Genomic DNA, 19,330 nt, shown 5'->3' with positions numbered 1-19,330 from the left:
GGGCAGACCAGAGGGGGGAGACCTAACAGCTCAGAACCAGAGGCATCTCTTTAGAGACTGTCTTGTTCAATATCTTCATTTTGTAAGTGAAGAAACTGGGGCCGAAGGTATAAATCATGTACCGAAAGCCACAGGGCTGGCAGAGGCACAGCAGAACTGGAATCCAGGACGGGCAGCTCCTCTGTCCAGGGAGTGAGGACAGCAGCCATCAGACCTCATGTAGCTGTTGGAGTTTAAGAAAGCATTTCTGGAGAGATGTGGGGCAAGGAAGCCAGTTAAAGGACTATGTCCACAGTCAAGGTAAAAAAAAAATACTGAGTCATGGGAATAGAAAGAGGGTGAGCTGGGACAGAAATTGCTTCGGTGCCGGGAGCTGGAAGGGGAGGAGGAGAAGCAAAGGCGACAGAATTTGGGGGGCTGGGAGACAAGGCGGACAGCGGTGGAACTGATGGACATTGGGAAAGCAAGGATGACGAACAAGTTGGAGGAGTCCCACTTTGGGGAGGTCCCATTTACATAAAAGAGGCACCGACCAGGGGACTGTGTCACTGGAAAGCATCCGGGAGAGGGTACTGAGGAAGCACCTGCAGGAAGAAGTGATGGAACAGCTCGGTCTGGAGAAACCTACACTGATGGCAAACAGTGGAGCCGAGACCCAGGGAGGGATACAATAGCTGGCTTCCCATGCCTGGAACGCTTTCCCGGCCGTCTGTGACATTGCCTCCTAATTAGCAGGACACCAGTGCAAGGCAGCTGAGCAGGAAAAGGCGTGGAGAGGGCCTGGACCCAATCATCAGCAGTGAGGCAGAAGGATCAAAGGTTTTGGAGCCACACAGACCTGGGAGCTCGGCTCACCTATGAGCTGTGTGATGTTGGGCAAATGGCTGGACCTCTCTGTGCCTCAGTTGCCCCGTGTCCAAAATAAAGAGGCTGCACTGGAAGACTTCAAAGATCTGGTCTAGATACAAAATTTCTTGGTGCTAAAAAGGTGGCTTATGTGCATGGAATAAACGGGCGGAAATTTTAGGGTTGTCTGATTTGGATTGGGCTCCTGACACTGTACCAACATCGGTGATGGAGGATGAACAGCCAGCCTGCTTCTGGTGCCCTCTGTGGTGGCGTGTAATGACAGAGCGGGGCTGACACGTTCACAAAAGCACTTTCCTCTGTGGGTAGGAGTGGGAAAGAGTCCCACTTAGCTGATATCACTAATTTTTAAAGAAAACCATATGAGCTAACAAGAACTGCAAATGGATGTGGGAGCCATGAGTCAACCACTGAGTTTCAAATGCATTAATTTTACATTATAAATGACACGGGTTTAAAGTTTCTTCGATTTTATAAAACTTGTGATTTTTCTTTAAAAACAACAAAAAAAAACTTATCCAGACACACACCAATATGTGTTAAAAATACTAAACATTTACTTCCATCCGGAAGCATCCTTAAAACAATGATTGGACTCTTAGCTACGTTCATGAGAAAATCTGTTTTCGGACAGTCTTGTAAACTGATTAAGTATTTTCTGGGCAAACTACCTTCTTCCTACAAAAAAAAAAAAAAAAAAAAAACCCCAGTTCTTGTTACCTTCATAGAATTTTTAAAATTCCCTTTCAGGCTGCTTTGTAAGGGATAATGCTGCTTACACAACATCCGGCATTTCTACTAGAAATGAAATTCCAAAGGCTTCTGGATAAGCAGTATTTATATGTAATCCTTACCTCTTAAATATCGAGTTCTTAAACAGCAGAAGTGAGAGAGACTGTTTTCCTTTACTGTGGTAGATTCGGAGTGACTTTACAAATTGTCCGGTAGAGAACAAAAATATAAGACCTGGAGATTATGTAAGAAAGATCCGCGCTTGTCGTCCTCACCTCCAGGCAAAACAAGACCCAGAGGCAGAAAAGAATTTTCAAAGCCTGACTTAGAGGACGGTGGAAAATAATCCCGTCAAATCAAAGTTTAGGGCAGTGTTGGACTGTGGCAGGAAGAAAAGAACATTGTTAAAAATAGATACTCACTCTCTTTTGGCCACGGACAGTTCTTGAACATCTGACATTAGCCAGTTTTAGCTCATCCTGTCACTTAACCATTCCTAGCTCGGTTTTTTTCCTCACCAAAGTGGGGGTGATGTTACTTATTTACTACCGGGGTGAGCCTGAGGCCGACGCGAGACAACACGCACGTGAGACGCTGTGTAAACCACAAGGCACTTCAAATACAGGGCTTCGCTGCCATCGGCAGAGACGGCCTGCCCCTGGGTGATGCTCACACCGGGGAAGGACTAGTGGCTGTTGTCTAATAACACGCGCTGTCGGTTTCCAAACCGCAAGTGGCATTCAGGGTGACATAGCATTATTAACGGGGAAAAAAATCTGCTCGGCGCAGACCTCCCACTTACACTAATTAAAGCTCCACACAGGTAGAAGAATGCATGGCTTGAGATCCACCCTGCGGGCCTAAAGGACAGAATCGTCTCCAGCATTTTTTTTGTGTGTTTGTGATAGCAGCATTCTTTGTTTCAAGAAGAAGAGTGGGGGAGGGAACATATGTGGGTTTGCTCAAATGCTCGAGAAAACTGTGCTACGCGGCTGGAGGGATAAAAGGGGGGGGGAAGCACTAAGGAAAGAACGTGCTAAATCTAAAGGTGTAAGCGAAGCACTCGGGAACTGACTGAAAATGCTCTGGTGCCAGGTGAGGCATGGAATGACGAGAAAGCAGACTGTGCGCGTGTTGCAGAGGTGCGTGTGGAAAACAGGTTTCTCCTTGTAATGAGCTTTGTGGCTGGGAGAATCTTCCTCCAGTTTTTGACCATTAGCTCCGGCCCAGAATCTCGTCCGTGGTTCTTGGGATGAGCTAATGAGGCTGTGGGCTGGCTCTGATTGGGGGCGGCTCAGTAGCTCTGGTCTCCTTCACAGCCACCTTACACCTCATACCCTGGGGCCCAGGTCCCTAGGAGGGCAGCCCCCAAGGTCGCAGAGGGGTGTTCCCTGTAAAGGAAAGCCAGGGAGAGCACAAGCCTTTTTGATGGTGACTTGGGTACTTTAAGCCAGATGTCACTCTTTGGATGAGGTGAGGATGCCTCCCTCCCTGAGCCACACCCCCCCTTCTTAAATGTTATATTTTCCAGGAATATGCTAGAGAGACTACTTGTCCTCCAATGTCTGTTCTCTTCCTCTCTTAATAGAATATCAGTTTTTACTGGTTGCCCCAAATAAAGACATTTCCCAGCCTTCCTTGTGGCTTGTGTGTGTGTGTGTGTGCGTGTGTGTGTGTGTGTGTGTGTGTGTAACGGGAGATTCTTTGAGAAGCAAACATCTCCAAAATGCAGTCTTCTGCTAAGTCTGCAGAATATGCTTGGAGCCCGTGTGGTTTGTTAGGAGGTGAACTTGTGCAGAGAGTGTTGGATACACACTGCGTGACAGCAGGCTGGGCCTCGGACATCCGCAAGGGAGTGAAATCAGGGCAGCTCTTGCTAAGACGGTTCTCTATTATCTGCGTAAGAACTAAGAACGGAGTGCAAGTGAGTCACCAAAGTTAAAGGCGAAAAACAACAGCTGAGATTGGACCAAGAGACCAATAAGCCACAGTCTGTTACATATTATTGCACAGTGTTACGGGGGGGAGGGGGAGGTTTTAGACGGGTTTAATGTGGAAGAATATGAGTTGGGCTATTCCAACCCTGTCCCCAAATATATGTGTTTGTGTGTGGGTATGCGTGGCCAAGATACATAACTACATTTTGTACAGGTACCTATATGGTGCCCTTTTTTAACCATATTTGTTTCATTCTTTCTAATTCTGAGAATATATACGTGTATCTTCCTCAGTTAGAGTATAACATTACTTGGGACAAAATCCCTTACATTAAATTCACTTTCATAAAAAGAAGGTTCACAAGTATAGCTTTCAAAGAATCTTAGTATTAGAAACAGGACTAGAGGGGCGCCTGGGTGGCTCAGTCGGTTGGGCGGCCGACTTCAGCTCAGGTCATGATCTCGCGGTCTGTGAGTTCGAGCCCTGCTTCGGGCTCTGTGCTGACGGCTCAGAGCCTGGAGCCTGTTTCAGATACTGTGTCTCCCTCTCTCTCTGACCTTCCCCCATTCATGCTCTGTCTCTCTCTGTCTCAAAAATAAATAAACGTTAAAAAAAAAAAAGAAAGAAACAGGACTAGAGGTCCCTTTGGATGTGTTCAAGCAGGCTGTAAATTCACATAAACTGAGCAATAACTCGGTCCACGTCTCTCCCCCATGGCATGTGAGGTTATTTTGTGCGATCTTGTCAGATGTGGGGACAACCTCCATCGCCAGCACTCCCTGACCTACCCAAACAGGAACGGTCTGCTCTTCCGTACTGATTCTTTAAAGTCACACAACTTTTTAATTAAGCATGCTATAACGTTTCCAGGAAACAGATTCGGACTTACTGGCTTGTACTGTCCATGAGTCACCTTTGGGACAATTGGGCTGATGTTTCTGTGACTCCTGTCTTTTGACGTTCTCATTTCCCATGCCCTGTAAGAACCCATGGCTACTCAGTTTTATCTGCAAATCTTTTCAGCGCCCTGAAAGCACGTTTTTGGGGCCAAGAGACACAAATCTATTTTGTCAGGCACCTCTATAGAGTGTTCTCTTTTAACCAGATTTGTTTCATCCTTTCTAATTCAGAGAGCTATCTTTGATGGAGAGGAACCGGAAAGGAGTTATTTGTTGACTTAAAGGTATCACGAAGAATAGAGTCCTTCTAACGTTTAAACAGGGACGGTTCTCCACCCTGGCTGTACATCAGAACCACTTTGAAAGATAAAGGCAAAACAAAACAGAAAAAAAAAAAAAGCCTGGAACCCCCCCCCCCCAGACATCCTGACTTAATTGATCTGGGCTGGGGGCCTGGACATCTGTATTTTTCTAACGTGTAGAATTGAAAATCACTGCAAATCGAACCATTAGAAAAGTTATGACTTTTTTTAAGGCTCTATTCCATAGGAAATCTTGTCTGTTGTCGCTTCAGCTGCAGCAAAGCTGTGGCAGATAAAAAGAAACCTCCAGGCTGTAAACCCACATACCCATGGGGGCCCTGAGCATCAGGGGTGGGGGCAGACTACTTAGCTTAGTGATTCTGAAACTCTATTTTTGGATAGAATCAGCTGAGGACCATGTCTGAAATACAGATTCCTGGGGGGTGGAGCTCCATTCTGAAGTGGTTGGGGACAGAAGGAAGGCGGGGGTGGTCAGGAATCTGCATTTATTACCTGCAGGCCAAACGATGCTGACGCTCCCGTCCACAGCCTTAGCCAGTGGCACATGCGTGGGACACTGTTCAGTATATTCACAGCAGAACTCCTCAGTGTCAGTCGTGACACTGATGGGCTGGGGATGGCTTAGAGTTCAGCAGATCCAAAGGGAAAAGCCTGATCCTGGACCACAGAAACAGATGCTGACAAAGCCATGTTTTCTGGAAGGTCCCCATCATTTCTGGGTTGATTCTTTACCGATCCCTCCCCAGCCGTGTCCTGCAATTTCTGGTCAGCTGTTGTCTTTACACCATGCCCCTCCTTTCTTAACCTTTGCCCTCTAAACACAATTTCTAAGTGCTGACTAGCCCCAGTTGGAAAAGCCTCAGCTTCAGGAGCCCTCCGGGTACCTCCCACCCAGGAGAGCGCTCCGTCACTGTCCCGGGGCCTCTGAGGTACCCGAGTGCCTTCTTTCATGTGACCAAACTGCCTTTCTGAGGGCTCTCTCTCTCTTATACCATGGCCCCTTTTCCTTTCTGGCCATGAAGTCCTACCCAGGGGTCTCTAAACTTACACAGTGTGCACCCCATCCAAGCGAAGCCTCCTACACCCCAGAGCTGAGCCCCATCCTGCCCTAGAGCTATGCTCTCTGCTTACCCAGGCTCTCCCTACTGGAATCTGGGCATGGTGTTTGCTCTTTTTCTCACACCCCTTTTCCACTGTTAGTCTCAATACCTTTTCTTTTTCTTTTTTTTTAATGTTTATTTTTGAGACGGAGAGAGACAGAGCATGAACGGGGAGGGTCAGAGAGGGAGACACAGAATCGGAAGCAGGCTCCAGGCTCTGAGCTGTCAGCACAGAGCCTGACGCGGGGCTCGAACTCATGGACCGCGAGATCGTGACCTGAGCCGAAGTCGGCCGCTCAACCGACTGAGCCACCCAAGCGCCCCAATACCTTTTCTATATGAAACTGTGAACTTGCAACCATACATGTTTCCTTTTAGGAGCAAAGTCTATCTAAATAGGCTGTCATTTTTTCATTCTTCATCTCAGAGATGAAATCATCAACACGTCACAAGTTTGCCAAACGCGCGCTTTTAGTAGACCATTCTGGTAAAGGATCAGAGAACTGAACTACATGCTTAACTGCATCTTTCCTCTTTCTCGAATCAGGATTCGGAGACCATGGCCTACAGATGCTGGATCCCGTGGTCCTCAAGTTTTGTAATAACCCCCACGGCGACATCACTTGTCGTCACTTCACTTCTAATTTGGGGACATACACTGACCCTGTCACCCCTTATATTAGGCCTTCCATATCCCAGTCCTCACCCTGTTTCTGGGGTACCTGGGGATCCTAGGTGTTAACATCGCAAGTTCCCTTTGCCTAATACAATCTCCTAACGAAACCCAATATAAGATTCCTTACCCTTTCCCATTGTTCCATGAAAATTAACAGATTCTCCAACTGCTCTGTCTCAGCCACACACACTTTCTTATGAATACCAACATTTATAGTTTCACCTGAGCCCTTTTCTCACCCTTTCAAATGTCAGCGTAAAGGCCTTTTGGTGAAATTATGGAATTTCTGGCAAGCACATTTTTCCAGATCTTCCCAGGTAGACTTTGGCTCTTACCAGAAATCCATCGTTCTGGCGTGACAGTTGCTCTCCAGTGTCAACTGCTTGCCAGAAACAATCAAGAATTTGGAAAACCCTCACAAAAGGAATGACAACAGATGACTTTTGGCTCACGACCTTTTGTGCTATGAATAGCCGGTTGCTGGTCCGCCCTACACCTGGGAAATCTTGACTGGCAGCGTGCGGTGCGGCTGGATCTCAGGAGACCTCGTTACTTGTTGAGTGTCCGTCTTCATGTTCCCAAGGCCCGCGTGCCAACCTGGCCCTTCCTCTAGTTGCTGCTGTTGCCTGCTGAGGAAGGGGACTGCTTCTCTCTCCTGCTGCCACAGGTCTTTATCGAAGCCGTCAGAGGCCGGCCTTGCCGAAGTCCTCTCAGGAGCTTCCGGCTCATCACCTCACACCTAGGTTAGAGACATCTGACTGATGCCACTCAGGACCACCTCCAAGGACTCCTACCTGCTAACACTCACCCCGACCGTCCTGATCCAGTGGGAGCGCGTGTGGACCCAGCCATCTCTACCCAGTGGCCGCGGGCAGGTTTTGTTCTGTTTTGTTTGAGGATCTAATCGGCAAAGTGGGACAAAGACCATTAGTCCCGATGTTCTTTTTACAACTTGTCCCATTTTATTTCAAGATTTTATTTTTAAGTAATCTCTGCACCCAATACGGGGCTCGAACTTACCACCCCAAGATCAAGAGTTGGGTGCTGACTGCGCCAGCCAGGCGCCCCAAACAAAGTCCATTTTTATTTTTTTTTCTTTTTTTTTCAACGTTTTTTATTTATTTTTGGGACAGAGAGAGACAGAGCATGAACGGGGGAGGGGCAGAGAGAGAGGGAGACACAGAATCGGAAACAGGCTCCAGGCTCCGAGCCATCAGCCCAGAGCCCGACGCGGGGCTCGAACTCATGGACCGCGAGATCGTGACCTGGCTGAAGTCGGACGCTTAACCGACTGCGCCACCCAGGCGCCCCACAAACTCCATTTTTAGAACACACACATATTTAAGATTCTGAGACTCCACAGACTCTCCTCCTCCAGTGATTAGCCCTTCCCTCAGTTTCACAAGAGAACTCTTGAGATGGGCGCTCTACCCCTGCCCTTTCCACCTTCCCAACTCCCATTCCTTCGTTAACCCGTTTATTTTTGGCTTCCCTCGTCACCACTCACTCCAAAATGATCTTGTTAAGATCACCAATATGGCCACCTGCCGCCAAGACTTTGCTAGCTTCCTCTTCCTGGCTCTCCTCTCTGAGACACTTACCAGTGAGTGAGTGCTCCCTCCCTGAGGCACCCTCCTCTCTGAGGTGCTCGACCTGTTCCTCCCCTGGTTCTTCTCCTTTCTTGACTCCTCTTCCTCTACTTCATCTGACTGCTGGCTTCTGCTCAGGGCTCCTCTCCTCAAAGTGATCTTACCCAGTCCCATAGCTTTAAATACCTTCTGCATGGGGGCGCCTGGGTGGCTCAGTCGGTTAAGCGTCCGACTTCGGCTCAGGTCACGATCTCGCGGTCCGTGAGTTCGAGCCCCGCATCGGGCTCTGTGCTGACGGCTCAGAGCCTGGAGCCTGCTTCCGATTCTGTGTCTCCCTCTCTCTCTGACCCTCCCCCATTCATGCTCTGTCTCTCTCTGTCTCAAAAATAAACATTAAAGGGGCGCCTGGGTGGCGCAGTCGGTTAAGCGTCCGACTTCAGCCAGGTCACGATCTCGCGGTCCATGAGTTCGAGCCCTGCGTCGGGCTCTGGGCTGATGGCTCAGAGCCTGGAGCCTGTTTCCAATTCTGTGTCTCCCTCTCTCTCTGCCCCTCCCCCGTTCATGCTCTGTCTCTCTCTGTCCCAAAAATAAATAAATGTTGAAAAAAAAAAATTAAAAAAAAAAAATAAACATTAAAAAAAAATTTTTTTTTTTTTAAATAAATACCTTCTGCATGTTTAACCACTCTGTAATTTCTATCTTCAGCCAATCCCTCCCTGAGAATCATATATGCACCTGGACCCACGTGCTTCAAGTACGACATACTTGACATTGCCGCTGGGCTAATGGCCATCGCAAACCTGTCCAGAGGTGAGTTCTTAAATTCCTGACATGCTGTTCCCAAAACTCTCCCCTCACCCATCTTCCCTATTAGATCAGTTTATGGCACCACCACCTGCCCAGCTGACCAAGCCAGAAGCCTGGCAGTGGGCTCTGATTCCTCCTTTTCTTTCATTCATAGAGAAGCCATCGGCAAGTCTTGTTGGTTCTACCTTTAAAATCTTTTCAGTCAGCCCATTCGTCTCCTGCCACCACCCAGGACCAAGTCTCCACCGCCATCTCCCAGGATTGTTGTTAGTCTCCTAATTGTCTCCCACTCCCACGCTCGCCACGTTCCAGATGATCCTCCACATGGCAGGAAGGGTGCTCCCGACAAAATGCCAATCGAGTCACATCCCTCTCCTTCTCAGAACATCTTCCATTCTTCCCGCTGCATTTGAAATAAAGTCCAAAAGCATCACCACAGGTGACAAAACGTTGCCTTATCTGGTTCCTGCCCACCTCCAAACCTCATCCCATGCCACACCATCCCGAATGTTCCCTTCACTCCAGCACACGGGGCCCTTCCAGTCCTAGAACAGGCTAGGCTCTTTCTTGCCTCCGGGCTCTGTACTTGCTGTTTCCTCAGCCTGCAAGGCCGAGGTTACCTGGCCTCCTGAGAGGAATCTGACGGCCACCTATCTAGAGAAGGGCACACCTGTGGTACTTTCACAATACCTGTGTTCCCAGCGGACTACAAACTGCATGAAGGCAAGGACCTGTCTATCAAGCCTAGGGTTGCACCCCCAGGCCCTGATACGTGGCTGATTGGTACTGAATGATGATCCAGAGGTGGGTCTTTTGTCTACAGATTCCTAAGGACCAACCTTCATATGCCACAGCTCCCCATAAAGGTATGCGGTTGTAGGATCTCTGGCACCTGTGAAAGCGTGCTGCTCAAATCCCCTAGGCCATGGGAACCCAGCTGACAGCTCCAGTTGTGGCCCCTTGGATCCAGCAGTCTTCCTTCTGGGGCCACCCTCTACCCACTGCCCACCCGGCCCCCAACCACTGCCCAGCCCTCCCCTGCACAGGAGGCCTCTCTCGGGCGACTTCTGCTTAGGGGAACACCCCATTGGCCTGGCAGAAAGCTTTCTCAGGACTGTGTGGCAGTCTGACGCTTCTCCCCAGTTCTTCCTTTCGTATCAGTTCTCCCTTCACAGGCGTGAGAACTGCCTGGTAGTCTGGAGGCTTTCCAGGAATATTCCTACCCTCTCCCTCGGTCCTTCACAGGCATGTCCCCTACCCTGTTGCACTTCCAGTCCTGTTTTGGCATCAGTTTCCCAGGTGCCCCTTTAGAGCCTTGAAATATTGATACTATAAACCGCAGTCCCGAAAAACAAACTCTTACCTGATACTGTGTGTAAAACCATCTGCTCCCTTCCCATACCTCCTCTAGGCAAGACCTTCAACTAGAAGAGATAAAAAAAACACCACCTGTGCCCCGGAACTTCTGGTTTACCACCTAGGGTTCCAGATCACTCCAGATACATTCCAGATGTCACTTAACCTTTGTCCCCACAGGAGCTAGCAGAATAGATAACCACTGGCTGACCTGGTCAGTTCTGGCACAACTGAGGCCCGTGATCCAGACAGGCAGCGTTAGGTTCATACGCAGGCATCTATAAACCCCTCAGTAAATGAAGTCACCAACTACTGGCCCTTGTTTGGTTGTACTGACGTTGTCTCTGTAGCTCCTAGAAGGCTTCACTCGTGTTGTGGAGAATAAAACCTACTCTCTTGTGAGGGGAGAAGCACATTTGGCTCTATAACTTGTATACGTGGCATTTCTTCACCTTCTCTGGCTGAAAAATCAATCCTTTTTGCCCTACTTCTGTGTAAGCGCCATGAACACCAATGGTCTGTTTTGTCCATTATCATGTCCCATAAAGGCACTTGGCAACTGCTGAGCAAATTGTCCCATAGGTGCTTTCCCATTTTCTGAAACTCAGAGTAATCAAGTGACTTTCCCATTCAAGTGGCTTATCTGCCAGGGTCAGAAAAGTAGATTGCTTATTGTGTATGGTTAACATTTACTGAACACTCGCTCTAAGCACCCAGTGCTTACATCCCATTTAAGAGGTAACTAACTCTCATCATCGTCCCTACTTTGCCAATGACTACATACATAGGTCTGGCCAGGTTAGGTGACTTACCTGAAGTCACAAAGGGAAAAGGCGGGGCTGAAACTCAAACACAGGTGAGGTCAGAGCCCACGTTCTAAATTCTCACACCATACTGCTTCATCCCAAATGACAAGAAACAATCATCCCCCTCGACACGATCAGAACTGAAAAGAATAGACTGTTAGATCTTTGGGAGGCTAATGAAAGGTCAATAAAACATCTGGTAGCGGCAGTAAGCCACAGGGCAGAATTACATTTTGCCTTTCCTTAGAAGAAAAATAAGCGGATCTCAGTGTTAGAACAGTAGCTCAGTAAGATCAACACTGTCAGCGATCCCGTCATTGACAGAACAGCTGACACTGACTGACTCGAGGTACCCACGTCAAGACCCAATGATACATGGACCAAACAAAATGGGGCAGTGTCCTCTCAGGCTGCCATAAGAGAAGATTTGAGTAGATGGAAAAGGGAGAAGGAATAGAGGACAATACAGAAGAATTACGAGAGTTAAGCAAGCGTGTGGTTTTCCCCTGAGATTTGCCGTTCCCGGTTTTGCATTTGACCATTTAAAGCATATATCACATTCCTCTGTTCAGTCTTAAGGGGAAAACTGCCAAATGTTGGTTGTGGATTAATCGCTGCTGTGCCATTCAGCTCTTGTTGACACAGGGACGAACATTCGAAATACGGTATTAACAACTGGTGGGGCGCGGGCTGGTCAGACAGGTCCTGGGCCACAGTGCTGCCGCAGGGTCTGCCAGGCCCCTATTCTGTCATCCCTTTTGTTGGTAGGGCAGAAGGAGGTTATGGAAAGCAGAGGGACAGCGTGGCTGAGGAGTGGGCATCATTTGGGATAATCGGTTAAGTTATTCCCTACTGGGTAGAAGCATCTTAATATGGTTAAGTGGCAGGGCTGGTCAGACTGGTACAGCCACGAATCAGCTTTGGATACGGGTTAATTGGATCCTAATTTCAAACCTCTTGGGTGAAAACGTTTGACCCTGAACTTTTTATTTCACGTTAGATCAAGTTATGTTAATGAAGAACTAGCTTAGAATATGAAAGGCAAACCTCTGTATTTCAACGACGTAAGCGTCACTCCGTGGTCTTGGTACGTTAAAACCATTTCCTTTGAAACTCCAAGTTTTCCTTGTAATCTATCTTCCCCCAGGGATCTGACGGTAGTCACATCAATCCCACAACAGGAAGATTAATTCTTTTAGGCCTGTAGTTAGACTTTCGAGAACAAAACAAAATACTAGTAAACCTCAAGTTCTTTGCCCATGCAACCAAACACCCTTATGGAAGTGGATTTGGAGGCAAGGCCTCCCTCACGGAGGGCGTGTCCAGCGGGCTGTGGCATTTCCCTCAAGCGGCCGGCTCTTCAATTAGAGCCTTTCACAAGGCGGGCTGATTAAAATCCGGTTTTATATTGAGTTGGTGAGTTTTGTAGTTAGAGCTTTCAAGGTGTTTTAAATCACAGAGGCCCAGCTGAGCAGGGTGACTCTGGTCATGGGAATTTTCCCCTTTACACAGTGCAAACAAACCGTTAAAAAATAGTGGCACTTTGAATTTGGAAGCCGAAACCCAAACCGATCAAACCAAACCAACCAACAAACAAAACCAGTTTCACAGTGTGGATGGAAAAGGAAGGGGCTTCTATTTCCATCTGTCTGTACGGACTGAATGATTTACCACAAAGCACGAGTTACTTTTATTATCTACAAACTAATTACCACCACCCAGACTGTAAAGAACAAGGGAAGGGAAGAAAAGCTCCAAATTAAGACAGGTATTTCCCACCACCTATCCATTCAAAACACAAAACAGCATCAAATATTTTGAATATCTGCACCTATCCAGACCGGATGCCCTGGCCAGAATGTACCTGCACAACCTCCTTTTCCAGGGAGTGCTGCTACCTGTCAGATGGCCAAGGGCCACGTTTGAGGCTTTTCCTTTCTACCATGTAATAGCTGGTGGTTATCCTCATTTCAGAGACGAGAACAGTGGGATTCAGAGATGTGCAGTGAGTTTACTGCTCAGAGTCACTCAGATTCTCAATGGCAGGGATAGATTCAAATCTAAGTTTGCCCGACTGACACAGACCTAGGCGATTTCCCCCGCATCAGTGACTCTTAACTATCTTCTTCCTGCTATGATGCACATGCGATTTCACACTCGCATCTGTGACAACCAGGCATACCTAGAGTTTATATGTGTGGTTCTCTACCTGCTGCATGTAATTCGAGCTCTTTCTCTCCCTCTGAAGAAAGCATGCTGAAATGCTACTAAGTGGTGTTCTTGCAGGGGACAGACAGTCTTGAAACCATTCTAATTCATAAAAGAGTCTACAAGCTTTGGTACTTAACAGCAATCACTAGTTAACAGCTTGCTTTTCATAGCGTGAAAGCACACACCAGCACATCGCACACGGTCTTGGAGAACCACTGCACTACACCTCAAAGGGCTCGAGACTTTACAAAAACACTTTAACATAGATTTTAAAAATATCCTCCTTGCACCGCTAACGAGAGCTTCCGAACGGCTCCTCTGCCATTTGTCCACGCAAAACACGTTGGGACGCATGGCCTCCTTACCCACGTCAAAGGACAGCCAGGGTGGAAGCTTGTGTATAGACCTTTAACTCCAAAATTGCACTTCTGGGAGTTTTTCTGAGAAAATAACCACTATTACATTTGAGTTAAAAGACTAAAATAAGTCTCATAGTTTAAACTTGCCAGGAAGGATATCGTAATGTCAATATATTCCTAAATAAATGAATCGATAACTTGGTATCCTCTATTTTCATGCTACCTAGAATGACTAGTACATTTTATGTCACCGAGGACTAAAACACTGAAAACGTCGGTTAAGATGCTATATTTGGGGCGCCTGGGTGGCGCAGTTGGTTAAGCGTCCGACTTCAGCCAGGTCACGATCTCACGGTCTGTGAGTTCGAGCCCCGCGTCGGGCTCTGGGCTGATGGCTCGGAGCCTGGAGCCTGTTTCCGATTCTGTGTCTCCCTCTCTCTCTGCCCCTCCCCTGTTCATGCTCTGTCTCTCTCTGTCCCAAAAATAAATAAACGTTGAAAAAAAAAAAATTAAAAAAAAAAAAAAAAGATGCTATATTTGAATATGGCATATTTGTTTCTAAGTATTTTATGCCAACACTTTAAACATAAATTAAGCTAGTTGTGCCTAAAAAATAGACAACGCCAAGTACATTTTAAGCTCGAGCACTGGTGCCGAACTACAATCAGGTTTCCCTGGCCATCAGGGCTCCGGGCCTCTCTGAAGGAAGCCTTGACTTAGGTATGGACATTTACCACAGGACACTTCCTGGGCTTCTCAAGTCAGTGGTCTACATCTGCTTCCTTGCTACCCAGGTTCTAACCCGTCTTATTTTCCCGAAACCGCATTTCCTTGACCTCAGAGCAGCATTTGGGATGACGACCGCTGCACTTCAGAAATGCATCTAATCCACACCCTGGCACGAAGCAGGCATTCACTGAATGATGGCCGTTCGCGCCTCTGACTGCCCGGCCTTTGCTCACTCTTCTCACAGGACTCCCGGAGCCCATAGTATCCTGGTACGCTCAGTGTGTCCCTGTCACCTGCTCTTTTAGTCACTGTTCCTGGCTCCTTCTCTACCCATCTTCCAAATGGCAAGGCTTTCCAAAGTTTTACACACAGCTTTTTCTTTTTACTATATACTGCCTTAGAAATAAGCACCATTTCTAGGGTTTCAAAGATCACCATTATGCACATTAAGGAAAATCTCTATCTTCAGTCTTAAGTCACAGTGTCACATTCCAAACTAAATGGGCTAACTACTCAAGAAGTGCTGCCGTGTACCTTCTACCAGTCTACTTTTTCAAGGGTACACTGGGTCTTATACTTTTTGCAGGCTTTGCATGTTTTATATGCAGCGTGGACCCTTTATACATTTCACTTGCTTTTACTCTTTTATGGATCCATATGCATCCTTAAGTTGCTAGAAGCTCTTCAGCTTAAAAACAAATGGGAAACCAAGGTCCCAAGTTCTATGCCAAAGAACAATGGTTTCCAAAGTGAGGTGTGTGTGCATCCCCAAAGGCAAGGGAATTAAAAGCAAAAATGAACTACTGGGACCTTATGAAGATAAAAAGCTTCTGCACAGCAAAGGAAACAACCAACAAAACTAAAAGGCAACCAACGGAATGGGAAAAGATATTTGCAAATGACATATCGGACAAAGGGCTAGTATCCAAAATCTATCAAGAGCTCACCAAACTCCCCACCCGAAAAACAAATAACCCAGTGAAGAAATGGGCAGAAAACATGAATAGACACTTCTCTGAAGAAGACATCCGGATGGCCAATAGGCACATGAAAAGATGCTCAACATCGCTTCTCATCAGGGAAATACAAATCAAAACCACACTCAGATATCACCTCACGCCAGTCAGAGTGGCCAAAATGAACAAATCGGGAGACTATAGATGCTGGAGAGGATGTGGAGATACGGGAACCCTCTTGCACTGTTGGTGGGAATGCAAATTGGTGCAGCCACTCTGGAAAACAGTGTGGAGGTTACCCAAAAAATTAAAAATAGACCTACCCTATGACCCAGCAATAGCACTGCTAGGAATTTACCCAAGGGATACAGGAGTACTGATGCATAGGGGCACTTGTACCCCAATGTTTATAGCAGCACTCTCAACAATAGCCAAATTATGGAAAGAGCCTAAATGTCCATCAACTGATGAACGGATAAAAAAAATTGTGGTTTATATACACAATGGAGTACTACGTGGCAACAAGAATGAAATATGGCCCTTTGTAGCAACATGGATGGAACTGGAGAGTGTTATGCTAAGTGAAATAAGCCATACAGAGAAAGACAGATACCATATGGCTTCACTCTTATGTGGATCCTGAGAAACTTAACAGAAACCCATGGGGGAGGGGAAGGGAAAAAAAAAAAAAAAAGAGGTTAGAGTAGAAAAGAGCCAAAGCATAAGAGACTCTTAAAAACTGAGAACTGAGGGTTGATGGGGGGTGGGAGGGAGGAGAGGGTGGGTGATGGGTATTGAGGAGGGCACCTTTTGGGATGAGCACTGGGTGTTGTATGGAAACCAATTTGACAATAAACTTCATATATTGAAAAAAAAAAAAGTGAGGTGTGTGTGTTCCAGCTGCTAATACGATTCAGTGGGATGTTGGAAAAAAATTATTAAAATGTTCTTTCTAAAACCACAGCGAGATACCACCTCACACCAGTCAGAATGGCTAAAATAAACAACTCAGGCAACAACAGATGTTGGTGAGGATGCGGAGTAAGAGGATCTCTTTTGCACTGCTGGTGGGAATGCAAGCTGGTGCAGCCACTCTGGAAAACAGTATGGAGGTTCCTCGAAAAATTAAAAACAGAACTAACCTACGACCCAGCAATTGCACTACTATGTATTTATCCAAGGGATACAGGTTTCGAAGGGGCACACATACCCCAATGTTTATAGCAGCACTATCAACAATAGCCAAAGTATGGAAAGAGCCCAATTGTCCATCAACGGATGAATAGATAAAGGTGTGGTATATATATACAATGGAGTATTACTCGGCAATCAAAAATAATGAAATCTTGCCATTTGCAACTACATGGATGGAACTAGAGGGTATTAAGCTAAGCGAAATTAGCCAGTCTGAGAAAGACAAGTATCGTTATGACTTCACTCATATGAGGACTTTAAGATACCAAACAGATGAACATAAGGGAAGGGAAGCAAAAATAATATAAAAGCAAGGACGGGGACAAAACGTAAGAGACTCTTAAGTACAGAGAACAAACTGAGGGTTGCTGGAGGGGTTGTGGATGGGGGGATGAGCTTAAATGGGTAAGGGGCATTAGGGAGGATACTTGTTGGGATGAGTACTGGGTGTTATATGTAGGGGATGAATCACTGGAATCTACTCCTGAAATCATTATTGCATTGTATGCTAACTTGGGATATAAATTTAAAAATAAGTAAATTTAAAAAATGATTAAGATTGTAAATTTTGTTATGTGTCTTTTACCACAATTAAAAAACAGAAAAGAAAAAGAATTTTTTCATCTCATCCTAATTTAAGGTCTATTTTTGTGTTGCTTTATAATTACAACGAACACACATGTATATAATTTATAAATACATTAGTAGTGTATATTCAAGAATTTTTAAAAATATTTATGTACTTTTTGGGAGAGCACAAGCAGGGGAAGGGTAGAGACAGGGGCAGAGGATCTGAAGCAGACTCTATGCTGACAGGCTGACAGCAGAGAGCCTGACGTGAGGCTCGAACTCACAAACTGTTGAGATCATGACCTGAGATGAAGTTGGATGCTTAAGTGACTGAGCCACCCAGGTGCCCCAGTCAAGAATTTTTTTACTCACATAATTTTATAATTGAAGTTTGGAGTCCACGGACATGAAGAATAGTCCTGACTTAAACTATATATATATTATTATATACCATTCACCAGGTGACAAAAATAAGCATTTTTTTAAAAGTTTACTTATTTTGAGAGAGTGAGTGAGTGGGGAAAGGAAGGAGAGGGAGAGAAAGAATCCCAAGCAGGCTCCACATCTTCAGTGTGGAGCCCGATGTGGGGCTTGAACTCATGAACCATGAGATCATGACCTGAGCCAAATTCAAGAGCTGGACACTTAACCTACCCAGGTGCCCCCGAAAGAAACACTTCTAAACTAAGTTTGAGATCTAAGAGCCTATTAAAATACTGAACACAAATATACCCTATAGTTGGATGTACATCTCAAGTCCAAATGTGATAAAGACATACGGACACCTATCCTGACTCAACATTCTCCCCATGTAAAGCTTATAAACATCTGAGAAAGATGAGGACAAATTAAAGATCAAGTGGTTTTTATGTTAAAATAAGTCAATATAAGAGTAGTTCTTCCCACTACTTTTTCTATTTCTCTCTTGACAAAACTTGCTCAAAGTACAGAACTACCTACATAGCTCCTGCACTGTGCATGCCCTGGTATCATAGGATTATTGAATGAGAAGGGATCTTGGAATTGATTTACTTTACCTCCCTCCACGTGCTAGAAAGCCCTGCTGCGCTGTCCCAGACATGATCAGACAGCTGCCTTGCTAAGAACTTGAGGGAAGGGAAGCTCAGTCCATAACCAGTCATTCTGCTCCTGGGCCAGATCCAGCATTGTGACGACGTTTCTTACGGTCAGGTAATGACTTCCATGATCTTCCAGACCAGCCCCTAGAACAATCAACAACTTTCCAAGTGCCTCCCTTGCAAACATAGCTTCAAGTCAACTCAACATACTAAACCTCTTTTCCCACCGAATGGAATTTAGCCAAGCACTGTTCCATTTGAAAACACCGAAAACAAAGACACCAAGAATCAAACACCAATTTCACATGAAAACTGGCTATCAATGAATGAGGAACACTGTGTGTAATTATGTGTGTTCTCCTAAAGTAAGGCTGCATTCCCACCTTTTAAAGCAAGGAAATCCTATTTGAATCAAAGTATGACTCAAAATGTGCCTATAACAAACACATTGGCTCTCACATCAAAAAAAACAAAACAAAAAAAAAGAAAATAAAAGACAGATTTCTGTCCATATTTTAGGCTCATACAATACGATTTTTATTAATCCTAATTGGGCTTAACGTTTATTCCATTTAAACTAATTCTTGTTGGTGTCACTTTAGTGTTTCAGCCTAAAATCTTTCCGAACTGTAATTCTCTATTGGCTTCCCTCCATATTTTGTGGTACCTGCAAACTGCTAATACACACACACACACTTTAAACTAAACAAGACAGAGGTTTATGGAAGTTGACAACATCTATTAAACGTATCAGTACAGAAGTTCAAAATTAGCTTAAGTCCACTTATATTACATTACTCTGCCCTGATGAAATTAAGATGTATTATCAAGCTGTCCCTTGACTTCATGTTTTGTGTGCATTTCAAAAAAGAAAAACGACTTTGAAAACCATGAAGTATTCCACATGTATGGCACTGCCTGTAACAAGCACTCAGTATGACTTTAGGAATCTAAAAAAAGGAAATCCAAAAAATTTTAAAAGTAATCCACAAAAGCAACAAGAACGACTTCTTACAATTCAGGGAATATTCCACTTAAAGGTAATGAACAGTTGCATACTCCATCATAAACATTCAAGTAGGCACATAACAAGACAATTCCTGGTTCCTAAGAATCCTAAGTAAGAACAGTATACATCG

At 45.6% G+C, this 19,330-nt stretch overlaps 1 long non-coding RNA gene across 1 annotated transcript; it reads left to right on the top strand.

The window, feature by feature from the left end:
* The first annotated feature begins 8,828 nt into the window (after nucleotides 1–8,828).
* On the top strand, nucleotides 8,829–9,367 carry LOC147571943 (uncharacterized). Its single transcript, XR_015246635.1, has 2 exons — nucleotides 8,829–8,934; nucleotides 9,086–9,367. It is a non-coding gene; the product is annotated as an uncharacterized LOC147571943 (long non-coding RNA).
* The last annotated feature ends 9,963 nt before the right edge of the window (nucleotides 9,368–19,330 follow it).

This window comes from Puma concolor, chromosome F2 (genome assembly GCF_028749965.1).
Source record: "Puma concolor isolate L17-30 chromosome F2, mPumCon1.1.hap2, whole genome shotgun sequence".
In the NCBI taxonomy this organism is placed as follows: domain Eukaryota; kingdom Metazoa; phylum Chordata; class Mammalia; order Carnivora; family Felidae; genus Puma; species Puma concolor.
The sequence above is the reverse complement of the archived record's forward strand: the minus strand, read 5'-3'. Positions and strand labels throughout refer to the sequence as shown.